We start from the raw sequence: 15,311 nt of genomic DNA on the forward strand, positions 1-15,311 counted from the left end.
AGATATAGCATGCTTCCGTTAGTGATAGCGTCGACACAAGTAGACCATTGTCACATATAACAGGGAGTCTGAAATACAAGTATGAACGAAAGAGGTTTGAAGACGACGACGAGAATGGAGAAAAGCATGACGTGGACTAACCGAAGAATAAAGAAGTTGAAGAAGTATTCGGTGAGGTGGGAAGATATGTTTGGTGGAGAAGAGAAGAAGAGGACGATGACAAGGATTACGTGGACTAACGCCAAGGCTATCAAAGTGGGAGGGAGAGCAAGGCACGGGGGAAAGAACAGAGAAGCGGAGGCTCCGGCAGGTCAGGGACGCTTTGGCTGGAAGAGAGCAATGCCGGCTACTGCTCCGGTGAGATCGAGTTCTACGGCTTCGCTCCGTGGACTTCCTGCCACCCCTGAGCCCTTTCCGGGGAGTCACCGGAGGACGCAGCCACTTGCTACGGCCAGGGGTGCCTCCAGCACTGTTGCCACCCATCCAGTTGGGGCCCACAACGCCAACATCACCTCCACGGGCGCCTGGACCGAGAGCTTGTATGATGCCAGCCTCAGCACTTCAAATGCCACCTCGACCCCAGCTACTGGACCCATGCAACGCTTCATCAGCACCGAACCGTGAGCACGAATGCAAGTAGACTGGGTATTCCCGGGTAGTGTGTATTGGTAGTCTTGTGTCTTGTGTTAGTTTTGTTAGTTTTGTGTGCTAGTGTTTGTGTCACGTAGGGTGTATTAAATGTGCATCTGTGTGGGCGCACCTGTCACCTAGTCCATTCCCTCAGCCCGGGTGTGCTCCGGGCATCCGTGACACCGGTGTCACACGGTTTCAGGACTATTTGTATGGAAAGCCGTTTGTGCTAGTCACAGATCACAAACCCTTCACAGGACTGTTTAGCCCCGATAAAGCAAGCAATTGCACAGGCGGTCACATCCAGCCCTGCTGCTTGGAGGCTTTCAGTATAAGTTCGAGCATCGGAAAGGCAGCGAGAATGTAAATGCAGACATCTCATTCGCCTGCCTCTGCCAGAAAAGGAACCGGAAACATCCAGAGTATGTTCTCCACTCGCATTAAAAAAGGCACCTATCAGTGTCCAGCAATTGGTGCACCTCACTCAGAAACACTCCTTGTTGTATCAGGTGCGAAAGCGAGTTGTTAAAGGATGGCCCACATATCTGGCCGAAACTAAGGAGCAGTTTCGACCCTTCTTCCAAAACAAGTGTGACGAGCTGACCATAAATAAGGGACTGATCTACTGGGGTCACCGCGTTGTGGTACCAAAAGTGGCAGCATCGCAATGTCTCAAAATCTTGCACGAGACACACCCAGGAATGCTGACAATGAAGAGCTTGGCCACAAGCATAGTTTGGTATCTGAGCATAGATGCAGACATCAAGAAGTTTGTGCGCCATTGTGACACTTTCTCACAAGACATTGTGGTGCCTGCAGCCCTACCAGCAGTACCCTGGCTGGAACCAGAACAAAAATGGTCTCAGCCGCACCTCGAGTGTGCAGCACCAGCACAGCGGCTTGTGGTGCTTGTGGATGTGAAAACTAAATGGACAGAGGCAATAACTATGAGCAGCATTACTGTGGAAACAGCTGTCGGGACATTAAGGCAAATTTTTGCCAGGTTAAGCCTGTCCTTTGCTGGCTGCACCCACCGTATGCCCGCAAACTTCTTAACCTCATCCGCCCACCTAACTTTCTGCCACCCCTTGTTACGCTTGCCTTCTCTTGGAATCCACTCCGTTACCCTTAAGGACCAGCAGTTATCTAGCGTTCGCATTACGTGCCCAGCCCAAGCCCATTTTTTCTTCGATTTTGACCAGGATGTCATAAACCCCACGTTTGTTCCCTCACCCACTCTGCCCACTTCTGGTCTCTTAATGTAACATCTAACATTTCTCCTTCCATAGCTTGCTACGTTGTCCTTAACTTAAGCTGCACCCTTTTCGTTAGCCTCCACGTTGTTTCTGCCTTATAGGTGAGTACCGGTAAAATACAGCTGTTGTACACTTTTCTCTTGAGGGTTATTGGTAACCTGCTATATTCATGATCTGAGAGAACCTGCCATATGCGCTCCACCCCATTCTTATACGTTTAGTTATTTCCCTCATAAGATCTGGCTTATCTGTCACTACCTGCCCTAGGTAGATGTATTCCTTTACCACTTCCAGCACCTCGTTGCCAATTGTGAACTGCCTGCTGTTCCCTTGCTAGACTGTTGAACATTACTTTGGTTTTCTGCATGTTCATTTTTAGACCCAGCGTTCTGCTCTGTTTAACTCATTGATCATGACTCGCAGTTCACCTTCCGAGTGACTCAGCAAGGTAATCTCATCAGCGAATCGCAAGTTATTTAGGTATTCTCCATTAACTCTAATCCCCAAGTGTACCCAATCCAGGCCTCGGAATACCTCCTCCAAGCAGGCAGTGAACAGCACTGCTGCGACCGTGTCCTCCCGCCTGACGCCCTTCCTAATTGGAATTTTATTGCCGACTTTATGGAGCACTATGGTAGCTGTGCAGTTGCTACAGATATCCTCCAGTGTTTTCACATAAGCCTCTTCTACACCCTAATTCCGCAATGCCTCTATGACAGCTGAGGCTTCCACAGAGTCGAATGCTTTCTCGTAATCAATGAAGGGTATATACAGGGGCTGGTTATATTCTGCGCATTTCTTTATCACCTGATTGATAGTATGAATATGACCTATTCTTGAATATCCTTTACGAAAGCCTGCCTGATCATTTGTTTCATTGAAGTCTAAGGCTGCCCTGCCTCTATTAGCAGTTACCTTAGTAACTACCTTGTAGCCAACAATCATCAGATTTCTATAGCGGCCTGTCCGGAGCCAGAGGTTCTTAGCGCCCTCTGCTGCAACATAGGTCTGACCGCTGCGTTGCTATTGTCACAATTTTTTAGTAGTTTTGAAGAAATGTAAAATAGCTCGTTATGAAGCAACTGCAACGAAAATTTTAAGACAGTTCGTACAACATGATAAGGGGCTTTCTTTTACGTATGAATTATCTGAACAAAACTGCCTGCAGTTTTTAAGCCTTAAAATTAAGCTCGGTGCTACCTACCTCAGGCCAAGAAAGACTTCTTGTGGGCACAATTAAAAACTGTCAAGAAGGCGAGCGCACCTTAAGTCACATGATACAGGTGCACTTTCAGGCCCCAATGCACTACGAGGCACTGTTGCAAAAAATCAAGGCAACGCCAAAGTAGTGGTGATCCCGCACATTTACAGGGTGTCTCAAAATCTCAAGAGGGTTGGCACTTCTCTCCATAATGCCCAAGCTCAGCATTTCAGTCTAGGACATCTGCCTTTCATGTGGCAAGTACTGCATTTACCATATAAACCCCTGTAAGGGCAGCACCAATTTACGTGCCGCACCTTGTTTTCCCAAAGGGAATGTTTAAAAAAAAGAAGATAGGTGTAAGAGCCGCACCTGAACTTTCCAGGACCCACGCAAGAATAGTCTTCGAAATGCACGCGCTGCAAACTCCCCGATCGGCTCCAGTTGCGAGCAAAGACGCGCTTCATCGCGGAGGCCGCGCATGCGGACAGGAGCTTCCAGGTGCTGCCCACAAATGGCGCCTGAGGCCGCGGCGTGCTAAATGTAGTGAATGAGTACAAGTATCTTGGGGTGTGGATAAATAACAGTGTTGAGTATCTGACAGAGCATTATAATATGTAATGAATAAAGCTAGTAGGAATGCAGCTGTCATGAAAAATAGGGCACTGTGGAATTACAATAGGTATGAGGTGGTAAGAGGGATCTGGAAAGGGGTGATGGTTCCTAGCCTGACCTTCGGTAATGCGGTCCTGTGTATGAGGCCAGATGTTCAAGCAAGGCTGGAAATTAGGCAACGGGGAGTAGGGAGGTTAGCTTTGGGAGCACATGGCAATACACCAAATCAGGGGGTACAGGGTGATATGGGATGGGCGTCTTTCGAGAGCAGAGAGGCTAGCAGTAAGATAGCATTTGAGGAACGATTGAGAAAGATGGAGGAAAAGCGGTGGGCTAGGAAAGTTTTCAGATACCTGTATATAAAGAATGTTGACACGAAATGCAGAAAGCGAACTAGAAAATTGACAAGCAAATATCTGGACAGCAGTAAGGGGGCAAATCAGCAATTATCGGTTAAGAAAAAGGTTAAAGAAACAGAGAGAGCTTTGTGGAAAACAGGGATGCTGACGAAATCTGCACTTGGAACATATCGGACCTTTAAACAGGAAATTGTCAAAGAAAATATCTATGATAATTGTAGGAGAAGTTCTTTGTTGTTTGAGGCCAGGACTGGAGTTTTGCGGACTAAGACGTATAGAGTCAGGTACCAGGAGATAGACACTTTGCGCATTGCGTGCGGAGAGGAGGAGGAAACGGCTGAACACTTATTTTTCTGTAAAGGGCTTCACCCTACAGTGGAAAGCAGCGGGGCTGACTTACCCAAGGCATTGGGGTTTAGGGATAGTGAAGGGAAAGTGGATTTTAAGAGATTAGAAGTAACCAAGCGAAGGTTATCTGATTGGTGGCTAAAAGCAAGACGGGAGTAAAATTTCACAAGACATGGCTAGGTGGCTTGAGCCACCGCCCGATGTAAAGGGTTCAGCCATATCCATCCATCCATTATCATCATCATTGTCAACTTTTTCTTTCCTTCGCCTCAAGCTCCCGCTATCCATATCGGAATCAGTATCAGCTTTTTGTGGCTGTCAAAGGGACAGACACTCGGCTGCCTGGACCCAACAAGCCCTGGTCCAGCGAGCTCGAGTGCCGGTCCAGAGCAATGGGGTCCCTGAATGAAAAACTTCACCTAGTATTGTAAGGGGAGTGGCCCATTAGAGGCTGCTCCCCTGTCAACATCTCTGAAAATATTATTAAAAGCTTTTCACCATGTGAGCTGTGATAGCGAGACAGTTCACCATAGTAGTGGCTTTCGTGCGCTGCTGCCGAGCGTTGCAATTTTAGCACGATAGGCAAGAACATTAGCAGCTACATGGCTATGAAGATTTCCTCTTGAACACTGCATGCATGTGGCGGGAAGGAAATTCGACGTGGCCGAGAAGTGTGTCCAACGATGGTGCAACCAAAAGGATGCAGTGAGGAACACAACCTACAAAAAGCACTCATTCTGAGGCAACCAGTGAGTGCAAGTATCCCGAACTGGAAGAACTGCTCTGCTATGTGATGGAAGTGTGGAACAACGGCTACACATTGACAACAGACATGCTGCGCGGCTTCTTGTGGGAAGAGTGTGCACAGAGCACAGCACGGAGTCGGAAGAGTCCGCGAGTGATGACTGAAAGTAAAATACTAAATGACGCTCATTCCTTGATTGGTGTATGTTTGCTTAAAATTTTTTTTTTCTTTGCACATTGCATGTATGGGCCACACCCTGAAAGTTGGCCTCGAATATGGGAAAAAAAGGTGCGGCCCTTACAGGTGTTAATATGGTTAAATCCCCTAAAGATGACCTGCACATCACAACACAGAAAATGGCTAGCCCCCTCTCGCAGCTAGCACTTTGATGCCACTGCTGGTGTATGCAGCTAATCCAAATGAGGGACACATCCTCTGCGGTTCTCTTGCTTTTCTGACTTCAAAGGCACGTAACAGCAATCCACTTTCTGAAACCTTGCCAAGCACAAACTTGCCCTCCAGGCTTGGCACTAAGTGGAGAATCAGCAACTGTGCAATGTTTCCTCTATACAGGTGTCTACACTCAAAGGGGAAAAGGTTTCCGAAACCCAAGGAGCATGCCAAGATTGCACAGAAAAACCCCGGTGGATAAGCTTTCAAGAGTCACTCCTGTCATATGAAATCATTATATGAACTAATCAGCGTCCTTAACACGTTCACTGCGTAGCCCCTTATCATAGTTTTGATCTCTGTGCGTCGTAGCCCACCGGTGGGTCACCCAATGCTTTCCGCGGGTGCGGCGTGACACACCGGTGGGGCACACTTCTGAGGCTTTTTTTTCCGCCTGCTGAAAGATGGCTCTACTGGCATTTTCGGTCGCAGCTTGCGCGGGCTACTTCAATCATGTATGCAAGCACAGAAAATCATCACGTGGTTCACTTGGCCCGTGCATTTCCAGGAAGTTGCTTCCCCTGGGGCCGCATTTTATAAGAATCCATTGTCCATTTTCCGCTCCATTTCGCGTGACGTAAGCCTGACGGAATCATCAGACGAGAGCAGCAGTCGACCAATCACAGAAATGAAAAACAGCAGATAACCGCGTTGACGATAGCCTTCGCCATTCGTTGCGCGCTGCGATTCAATATGGGCTGCAAGGTGCACCCAATAGTGAGGTCCGGCCGCCAATGAGCCAATAGTCAGGTCGCTTCCCATGGACGTTTGAACGGCACGGCTACGTCATCGAATAATGATGACCTGGCGTAAAAGACCAAATGAATCATAAAAACAAAATGGACAATGAATCCTTGTAGCATGCGGCATCTGGAGAATTTATCGAGTCATTTATTACCGCGACTCTGCTCGCTTCATCCCCAGTGAACGCGACTGAAGCGCGTTCTCAAGGATGTCCTTGAAAAACGGCGCCCTTTCTGTCTACAAAATTTCTGCTTTATGCAACTAGAGCGCGGCCAAGAGTTTCGGTCGGTCTGGTCCGAACAATTGCCAGAGGCGCTTGTTGCTCTCGCACCCTCGATTCTTCTTTCTTTTCCTGGGCATGCACAAGTTTCCACAATAGAGAGTTTGCGTTTTGAAGCCGTTGCCTGCTACTTTTACTACCCACCGACCAGCTCCCCTTTGTGGGGCAACGCCACGTGACCCTGCGTTTCAGCATTCACTAAGCACCAAGACTCAAGAGCAAGACCTCAAACTCGACATTTTATTGAAGTACTTCCAGAATAATTTTCGGAAGAAAAAAAAAACAGTTCAAACCACAGCATTTGCAACTAAACGTCTTATGTGCCACCGGCTCACGTTGTCTAAAACGTAGTCTATTTTCAGGAGTTCTACACATGCAGAAGATTGAAACATGGCAAACACATAAATGGCCTTCCCGCGCAATTTGCGCAAAATGTAACAACTTTCTTCGCCATTACCCTTGCCTGCTCTGGACTTCTGCGAGCTCTCAGCGATGCGTAGCATCCAGTACATCTCCTTCGGACAGACCGTGCAAGTCCATCGGCCTTTTCCAGCGTATGGGCGCGCTTTGTTCCGCGTGTCCTTTCGGTCTCAATCTGAGCTATGGCGAAGAGTGTGCGTGCCAACTCCTCGCGAAATTCGATGATTGACGACGTTTTACTGTCCACCAATGAACGGACAACCCATGTGTTCACAACTGCAGTTCCAACGATGAGCTCCACCGCAGCTTTCCTATGCCACTCAAGCCCTTTCCGTAGGAAGGAGTAGTAGGACATCATTTGGTCACTGTAATAATAATAATAATTGGTTTTCGGTGGAAAGGAAATGGCGCAGTATCTGTCTCATATATCGTTGGACACCTGAACCGCGCCGTAAGGGAAGGGATCAAGAAGGGAGTGAAAGAAGAAAGGAAGAAGAGGTGCGTAGTGGAAGGTCACTGTAGTCTACGCCCTTTTTCGCCACGTTGTAGTCGACGACTGTGCGCGGTTTCATGATCGGTTCACCCTTTCTCGTTTTTTTTTTCCCGGTATCAACAAGGCTGTCGTCATGCTCAGCAACCGTTCATCACGAGAACGGGCCGTTTATCCAACCACTTCAGCACCTTTACGCCGTTGTGGGATTCAAGACCAACGACTTCCCCTTTTTTTACTGTAGCTTGTGTAATTTCTTTCGGAAGCCCCTTTCGGTTCGATTGGAGAGTGCCACATAAAAATGTATCATCTTTCAACAGGCGTGACGCAAGCGGCATGCTCGCGTAGAAGTTGTCGATGAAAAGTGTGCGACCACAGCCGGTGAAGCCAGCCATCAAATTTACTACTACTTCTTCGGCATGCCCCATGCCCGCTATAGCGCCAGATTTTCCGGCACATATTTGCACTTTCAATTATTTGCACCTTCGTGCAGGTGTTGTATAGCTTGACTCCATACTTGCGGGCTTTACCAGGGATGTATTGCCTAAAGGCGAGGCGCCCACGCCACGGAATCATCGTTTCGTCAATGACAATCTCTTTGCCTGGCTCCAACACTGAGCAGAAATTGCGATTCATTTTTTCCACCAAGGGTCGAATACGATACAGACGATCCTGCTGTGCGCTCGATTCCTCGTTATCTGCGAAATGCCAGAGCCTTAGTATCAGCAGAAATCGGTCGCGGGCCATGTTCTGGGGAGTGCAGTTTACGCCGCACAGATCGCTTCTTGCCCAGTAGTGCTGCAGATTAGGAAGCCTTACTAGACCCATGCAGATCAGTACACCAACGAACAGTTTCATTTCTTGCACGTTTCTCTCAGTCCATTTCTTCACGCGCGATTTCTCTTGTAGGACGTTCGAGTCTATGTACTGCCTCCCATACCCGTTTGTCTCATGAACCATCATGTCCCAAATGTCATCAGTCAAAAAAAAGAGAAAACAAGCTGAGAGCATCGTTGCTAGTCAGGAGGCCGATTAGCACAGGAGGGCTCGAATACGACATCGCTCTAACTCTAGTCATTATCGCATTCCAGCTTTCGGCAGGTAATGCAGTCTGAACATCACCATTTTCCGAATCCTCAGATACCGCTTCACCGAAACACAGTTCAGAAGAACTTTCCAATAACTCTTCGAGGCTGTCATCGCCGCTGCTTGAACACTCAACATTCTCTGGAGCAGAAGTTGTGCCGCACGAAGTGGATGGCAGCGTATTTGGGCTGCCATGTGTCCCAGCGGATCCGCTTCCACCGCAAGGTCTTTTCTTCTGGTTTTCTGTACCTCCATCGAATTTTTGACAGTCCATCACGATTTTTGAATGCTCGTAAAAAATGGAAAGCACAAGGATGAGGACCACGAGGCTTGGCACTGAGAGTGAGCCAAGTTATTGCGAATAGGACAAACTAATTATTCAGCTGAGCTATTGCACACATTGTGAGCGCTTTTCAAAAGTACGTTGCGCATGTGGAAAGCGCCCGGACAAAAGGCTGGAGCGGGTAGCTGGAACATTTTCTGTGACGTTTCCTGGTAGCCGTCAGCTTTATCATCAGACGCATTGCAAGCGCCAATGTCAATAAATACAAGCGGGCTTTATATCTCTACCGCCATCTGTGATATGATAGTGGAAATGCATTTTCATGCATTTGTAGAAGCATATCGTCGCCGCACTGCAAGAAACACCTCGTTGTTTGCGCCGCCACGGCTGGACTGCGTTGCGTGACCCACCGGTGGGCCACGACGCAGTGAACGTGTTAATAAGTATACCGTATTTACTCGTGTAATCCTCACACTTTTTTTCCCTGAAAATCAACGCGAAGTTTAGGGGTGCGATAATTATGCGGGGAAAATTTTCGAGCAAATGTTTCGGAGTGTTGAATGCAAAGATGAATGGGTGCAAGATCAGGATTGTCAGGTCCGCAACTGTAAATATAACGAAAACATTACTTTCAAGCGTAACTTACCTTCGTTATGAAAGTACAGGGTGAACGTAAGCTCAAGCTGCCAAAGCACTTTATTTGCCGCGCGCAACCTCCCCGTCACTACTCGCGTTGCGTACATCCTGCAGGCAATTCTATTCTTCATCAGAGTCCGTGTCGACACTGGAATCGATGGTTTCTTCATCTTCCGATGCTTCTTCATTGTCCCACACCAGGTGGTCCTCGGTCGCATCCAGGGCGTTCGAAATTCCTATTTTCTTGAAGCTTCTGGCCACCATGTATACATCAATCATCCCCCATGCCTCAGATACCCAACTGCACAGCAGCTCCACGGACGGTCTTTTGATCTTGCCGCCCGGCGTCAGAGCATGTTCACCTTCGGCCATCCATTCTGCGTACAGCCTCCAGACGTTATCTTTAAATGGCTTGTTCAAAGATACGTCAAGAGGCTGTAGCATTGATGTGAGGCCGCCGGGTATAACAGCCAGGTCCGTGCGCAGTTCCTTGAACTTCGCCCGAACCGACTCTTGAAGATGGCCCCGAAAGCTTTCAAGCACGAGGAGCGACGGAAAAAGAAGCGCTCCCGGTCGCCGCCCCCACACAGTTCACCCAGTCCACCATAAGGTCCGCAGTCATCCACCCCTTCTCTTGGACGCGCACGTGTATACCAGGGGGGAGCTTTCCTTTCGGGAGGGTCTTCCGCTTGAAAATGACGTACGGTGGGAGCTTCCGCCCATCCGCCGTCACGCCTAGCATGACCGTGCACCTGTCTGTCCGACTGTCCTGCTGCTGGGCATAACGAAATTCAGCGGAGTTTGGTCCGTGTTCCCTATCTGAGAGAGCAAGAAGTTTTTCTCCTGCCGGATCCTGATAACGAATCGATGGAAGCCCACTATTTTCTCTTCATAGGCTGCGGGCAGGCGCTGGCAAAGCGTCGTTCGCCTCCTGAGCGAGAGTCCATTGCGCCGCATAAATCGTGTGGCCCACCCGTTAGTAGCGCGGAAGTCTTGCACCGGGATGCCCTCCTTTCTTGCGATTACGAGCGCCTCATCCGCTGATCGAGCCTTGATATATTCCAGTAAAGAGGATTCGACGGCAGGAGATTTCCCAGTCTTCGGTCCACGAAAGGCCCGGCGCGTCTTACCAGTCGTCTTGAGTTCGTCGTGCTGCCGTCTCCAATACTGGACGCGAAACTCGTTGACGCCGAAGTGTCTGCTGGCGGCGCGGTTGCCATGTTCCAACGCATACTCAATAGCTTTTAGCTTAAAAGCAGCTGTGTAGCTTGCGTAGTGTCCCATGGCGAAGCGGCACAAAGAGCACAGTGCAACACGCAAACAAGGCTAACGAGGCCTACGAGACGCCGGAGAGCTGGAGACACCTTCGCAAAATGGCGTAGCGGTGGTGAGTGGATGAGCGGTAGCGGCGGTGGCAGCGGATGATAGCACAATACCGCCGCCTAGTAGCACGTGCGCCAAACCATGGCAGTTAGTTGTGGCTGCCGTCAATAGATGGCGATGGCTACGACAAGAGACTCCATCCGATGCTGACAGAGGGCACCACATTCCCACAGGCGCTCGGGTTTCACGGTCCTGCAGTGGACGACGCTGGTCAAGAGGAGACAGCTGGTCAAGAGCGAGGGGTGCTGCGAACCAAGCGTTGACTAACTCTTTGGTGAAGAACTGTGTCTAAAAGCGCGAAACCGCAGAGTCGGAAGTGAACGAGGTCGATGAGCGAACCCCCACCTCCTGACTTTGGCCTTTGCGTGTTTTTTTTTCTTCTTTTTCCTTTTTTGTGCGTTTATCTTTCTTTCTCTCCTTGTGCGCTTCCATCTTCTTGTTTGTTTTTGTTTTTGGTCCGGGTACCCAACCTAGTGGTGCCCACCCGTTACAAAGGGCAAGGCCTCAAGTATCTATCTATCTATCTAGACTGCTCGCGGCAGTAATTTTGGGGGTGCGATGATTATGCGGGGAAAAAAAAATTTTCCAATTTTTGATAGCCAATGTGGGGGTGCGAGCATTATGCAAGTAAATATGGTATATCCTTTCAAAACAAGAAAGTGAAAACACACAGTCATACTGGAGCTGACGCAAAACACATCTTCAAACCCGTTTGTGTTATTTTGACTCAAAATGCACATTTTTCTCCCTATATTCTGGCCTCAAGAAATCACTTTTCCAATGATGCCATGACTGTGCTACAAAAATGATCCAATTCCAAATGTATGCATATAAACTGCAAGAACACACAAGGTGTTATATTCCATCCTAAAACAAACCACTTCCTTCCTCCCTCATGATTAAACTAATCATGATGTATAGATGTTGTTCAGCAATTTAAATGTTTAGGACTTGTTTTTTTCTTCCAGTATATGTTGGGAACACCACGCGGATCATGTTGCACGAAACTTGGCTCAAATAACAGGGGTCATAAGCTGTTTCAGATACGCTCTTCCACGATAAATAAAATTACTCTTTTCAAACTCCTTTCTTTACTCCTATTTAAACTGTTGCCACTTGGTGTGCCGCACAGCCATGGCTAGCTGTCTTCAGCATACACCTGTGTTTGACAGAAAATGTTTCTTCGCCTCGTTTACAATGCCCCCTAAGGCTCATCAAGTGCCTAACAGTCAAGTGATAAAAATCCATGACACGTATATATACCACTTGAGTGCCCGGCTAAAACACATAGAAATAAAAATTATACACATAACCTTCCTAAGCCCGAGGATCGAGTTGCACGTGGAGACTTGGACCCCTCGAATAAATTCTGCAGTTCCTTCCCTATTAAATATTGAGGACGCCTCATTCAATCAGTGGGATGATGACGCAAAGCTGCAGAACGTCTTCTTCAGCCTGGAAGATGGCGCTCGTACGTGGTGCGAGAACCGTGAAGATGTTTTGACATCATAGCACCAGTTCCGCCGTCGATTGCTCGAGACATACACCAGTACGGATCGTCGGAAACGAGCTGAGTGAGCTCTGCAGTCAGGTGCCCAATGAAACGGTCACCATGCACGTCGAAGACATGACGTGGTTCTTCCGGCGAGCTGACCCAGCTATGTCGGAAGCCAAAAGCTACGCCACTTAGTGTGCGGAGTTAAAGAACAGCTTTTTGCTGGCCTCGCGCACAACCGACCCGGTACTGTTGCCAAGTTTTTGAAGGAGGCAGTTACAATGAAGCAGGTCCTTCAGCAGCGTTCCACCATACACAATAGGCCTGTTCTTGCTGCTTCAGCCACGGAGCCTTTCCCGGCAATCGGACACAACCCTTACGTCTTCAGGAACATGATCCAATCCATTGTACGTGAAGAGCTCCAGAAGTTTTGCGGTGCGTCGCAACCAATGGCTGGCTCTCTTACTAGCGTCATCCGCGGGAAGCTGCAGCAAGTAATCAGACCTCCGTTACTAGGTGACAAACCCCAGACCTTCTGGAATGGTTTCCCTCAGCCGACATACGCTGTAGCGCTGCGACGCGCTTCCCCAGCTTATGCATCCTTTGTTCTCAACCGTCATGTCCCACTACATTTACTGCAGCCAGCACCATACTTGCTGAATGATCGACTACCTTTGCAATGGGCGGACATCTGGCGTAGCCCCGACCAAAATCATTTGTTTTTCTATTGTGGAGAGCCCAGTCATCTCTTCCGCCAGTGCCCATATCGTGAGCTTGGGCTGCAAGGTTTTCCCGCCGACGCGCCCAGGCCCCATTTGGTCAACGACCCGACGAGGTTGAAGAGTGTGTGTCCCTGCAGTGTCTGCCATGCGCACAGCGACGGCAATCAAGGTCGCTATCACCGGAAAGCCAGCACCAGTAGGCTTTCACAGAGCTATGCCGACACCTGTACACAAGCCCTGTTCTTGCTCACTTGATGAGGTGCTGCCACCGAGACCCATACTGACGCCAGCAACATTGGTCTAGAACAAGTGATTGCTTATGGAAGTCGCGTTCCGCCTCGTGCCGAAATCAACTATTCTACCTTGGAAAAGGAGTGCCTTGCGGTTGTGTGGGCAATGCTGAAATTTTGACCTTACCTCTATGGCCGCAATTTCAAAGTCGTGACAGTCATGACCACGATTCTTCGTGCTGGCAGGCGGCCAATCTACGAGACCCATCAGGCCACCTAGCAAGGTGGAGTCTCCGCCTCCAGGAATATGATTACACAATTGCGTATCAATCTGGGCACAAGCACGAAGATGCCCACACGCTCTTCCACGCACCGGTCGAGTTAACTGATGAAGAGGACGACAGTCATTTCCTTGGAGTGGTCCTTGGAAGTAATGGTGAGGCAGCGGGCTGACATGAACTTGCGATCTGTCATTGACCATTTGGAGGGCTGCACTGGTACCGTACTCCGTGAGTTTTCCCGGAACCTTTTCTCTTTTTGCATGCGCAATGGCATCCTGTTCAAGAAGAACTCGAGCCACAGTGACCGTGCCTATCTCCTCATTGTGCCATCAGACCGCAGTGCCAACATTCTGTTTGCCTCATACGAAGAGCCCGCCTCTGGTTACTTGGTATTTACACGCACCCTCGCTCGAGTGTGCCAGGCCTATTATTCGCCAAAACTTGCTGCCACCATCCGCCGCTACATACGAGCTTGCCGGGAATGCCAGCGCCGCAAGTCACCTCCCCTCAAGCCCGTGGGTTTGCTCCAACTCCTCCGCATGCACATCAGGCGGCAACAGGGGACAGATGCGCAGCTACAACCAGCGACACCAACACGTCGAGTACCCTCCCGACGACCAAGTGTGGGTGTGGACCCTTGTCCAACGCCCAGGCTTGTTGGAGAAGCTCCTATGCCGCTATTTTGGCCCCTACAGAGTGTTATGCCGGACAGTTCTGTGTAAAGTGCGTGCCATCTACCCCAGCCTAAAGTAGAGCACGTACTCCGTATGAAGGCCTATTTCACGCACTGACAGCGCTTCCGCAGTTGTTTGTTTTGTCATTTTGCCCCTTCGTTTGTTGTTGCCCCGCTAACCCTACCCCCTCTAGTCAGCTCATAGCGCCCTTTTTCGGGAGGGGCAAATAATCCCACCAAGTGGCCCCAGGTACCACCAAAAGACAAGGAAGTGGAGGTTTGCACACGCGCCTTGAAGACTGTTCTGGGCGCGAAATACGGGGACAAAAGAGAAACAAACACGACAGGACCAGCGCATGTTTGTTTCTCTTTTGTTCCTGTATTTCGCGTCGTTTTCTTTGTGAACCATGAACCAACTAGCCCAAACTAGAGTTCTTCGTACATTGAAATGCCACAACTTCCCAAATGTAAACCGGAGCGTTCATAGAACTGCCATCTGTGTCAAAAATGCAGCACAAGGCGTTTCATGCCTGCATGAAAGTGACGGAGAACAGGCTCACTGTTTCGAGAAATACTGCACTCACTCGATGGCATGCCTGTTTGCCAAAATTCACCTGAAAGTGCAGCACAATAGTGTCACATAGTCAGGAATGCCCCTAAAGGCATTGGGTTGACCTGCGTCCAAAAAGATCTGTACAACTAAGCGACAGTAGCAAGTGGCAGTTGTCGCTCCGTGCCACTACTGGCAAGAAATAGGGCACAACAGTCTAGAACAATGAGGAAGCAGTCATTCGAGATTGATCTGGTCACAAACAAAATGTCTGTGGATTTTTTTTAATTTATAACCTCAAAGACCCCAGAAATTAGAGGCATTACATAAGGGGTGGGTTCCATAGAAACAATACAAAAACAACAAAAAGGGGCCATAATCTGCATGATGCCAACATAAAGGTAATAAATACAAACTGATCACGGGCAAACAAG

General features: G+C 48.9%; 1 protein-coding gene across 2 annotated transcripts in view; it reads right to left on the bottom strand.

The window, feature by feature from the left end:
• The window catches only part of LOC144094325 (uncharacterized), a 241,601-nt gene that overhangs the window by 18,208 nt on the left and 208,082 nt on the right, over window positions 1-15,311 (bottom strand). The window lies entirely within an intron of this gene.

Source organism: Amblyomma americanum, chromosome 6, assembly GCF_052857255.1.
Source record: "Amblyomma americanum isolate KBUSLIRL-KWMA chromosome 6, ASM5285725v1, whole genome shotgun sequence".
Classification (NCBI taxonomy): domain Eukaryota; kingdom Metazoa; phylum Arthropoda; class Arachnida; order Ixodida; family Ixodidae; genus Amblyomma; species Amblyomma americanum.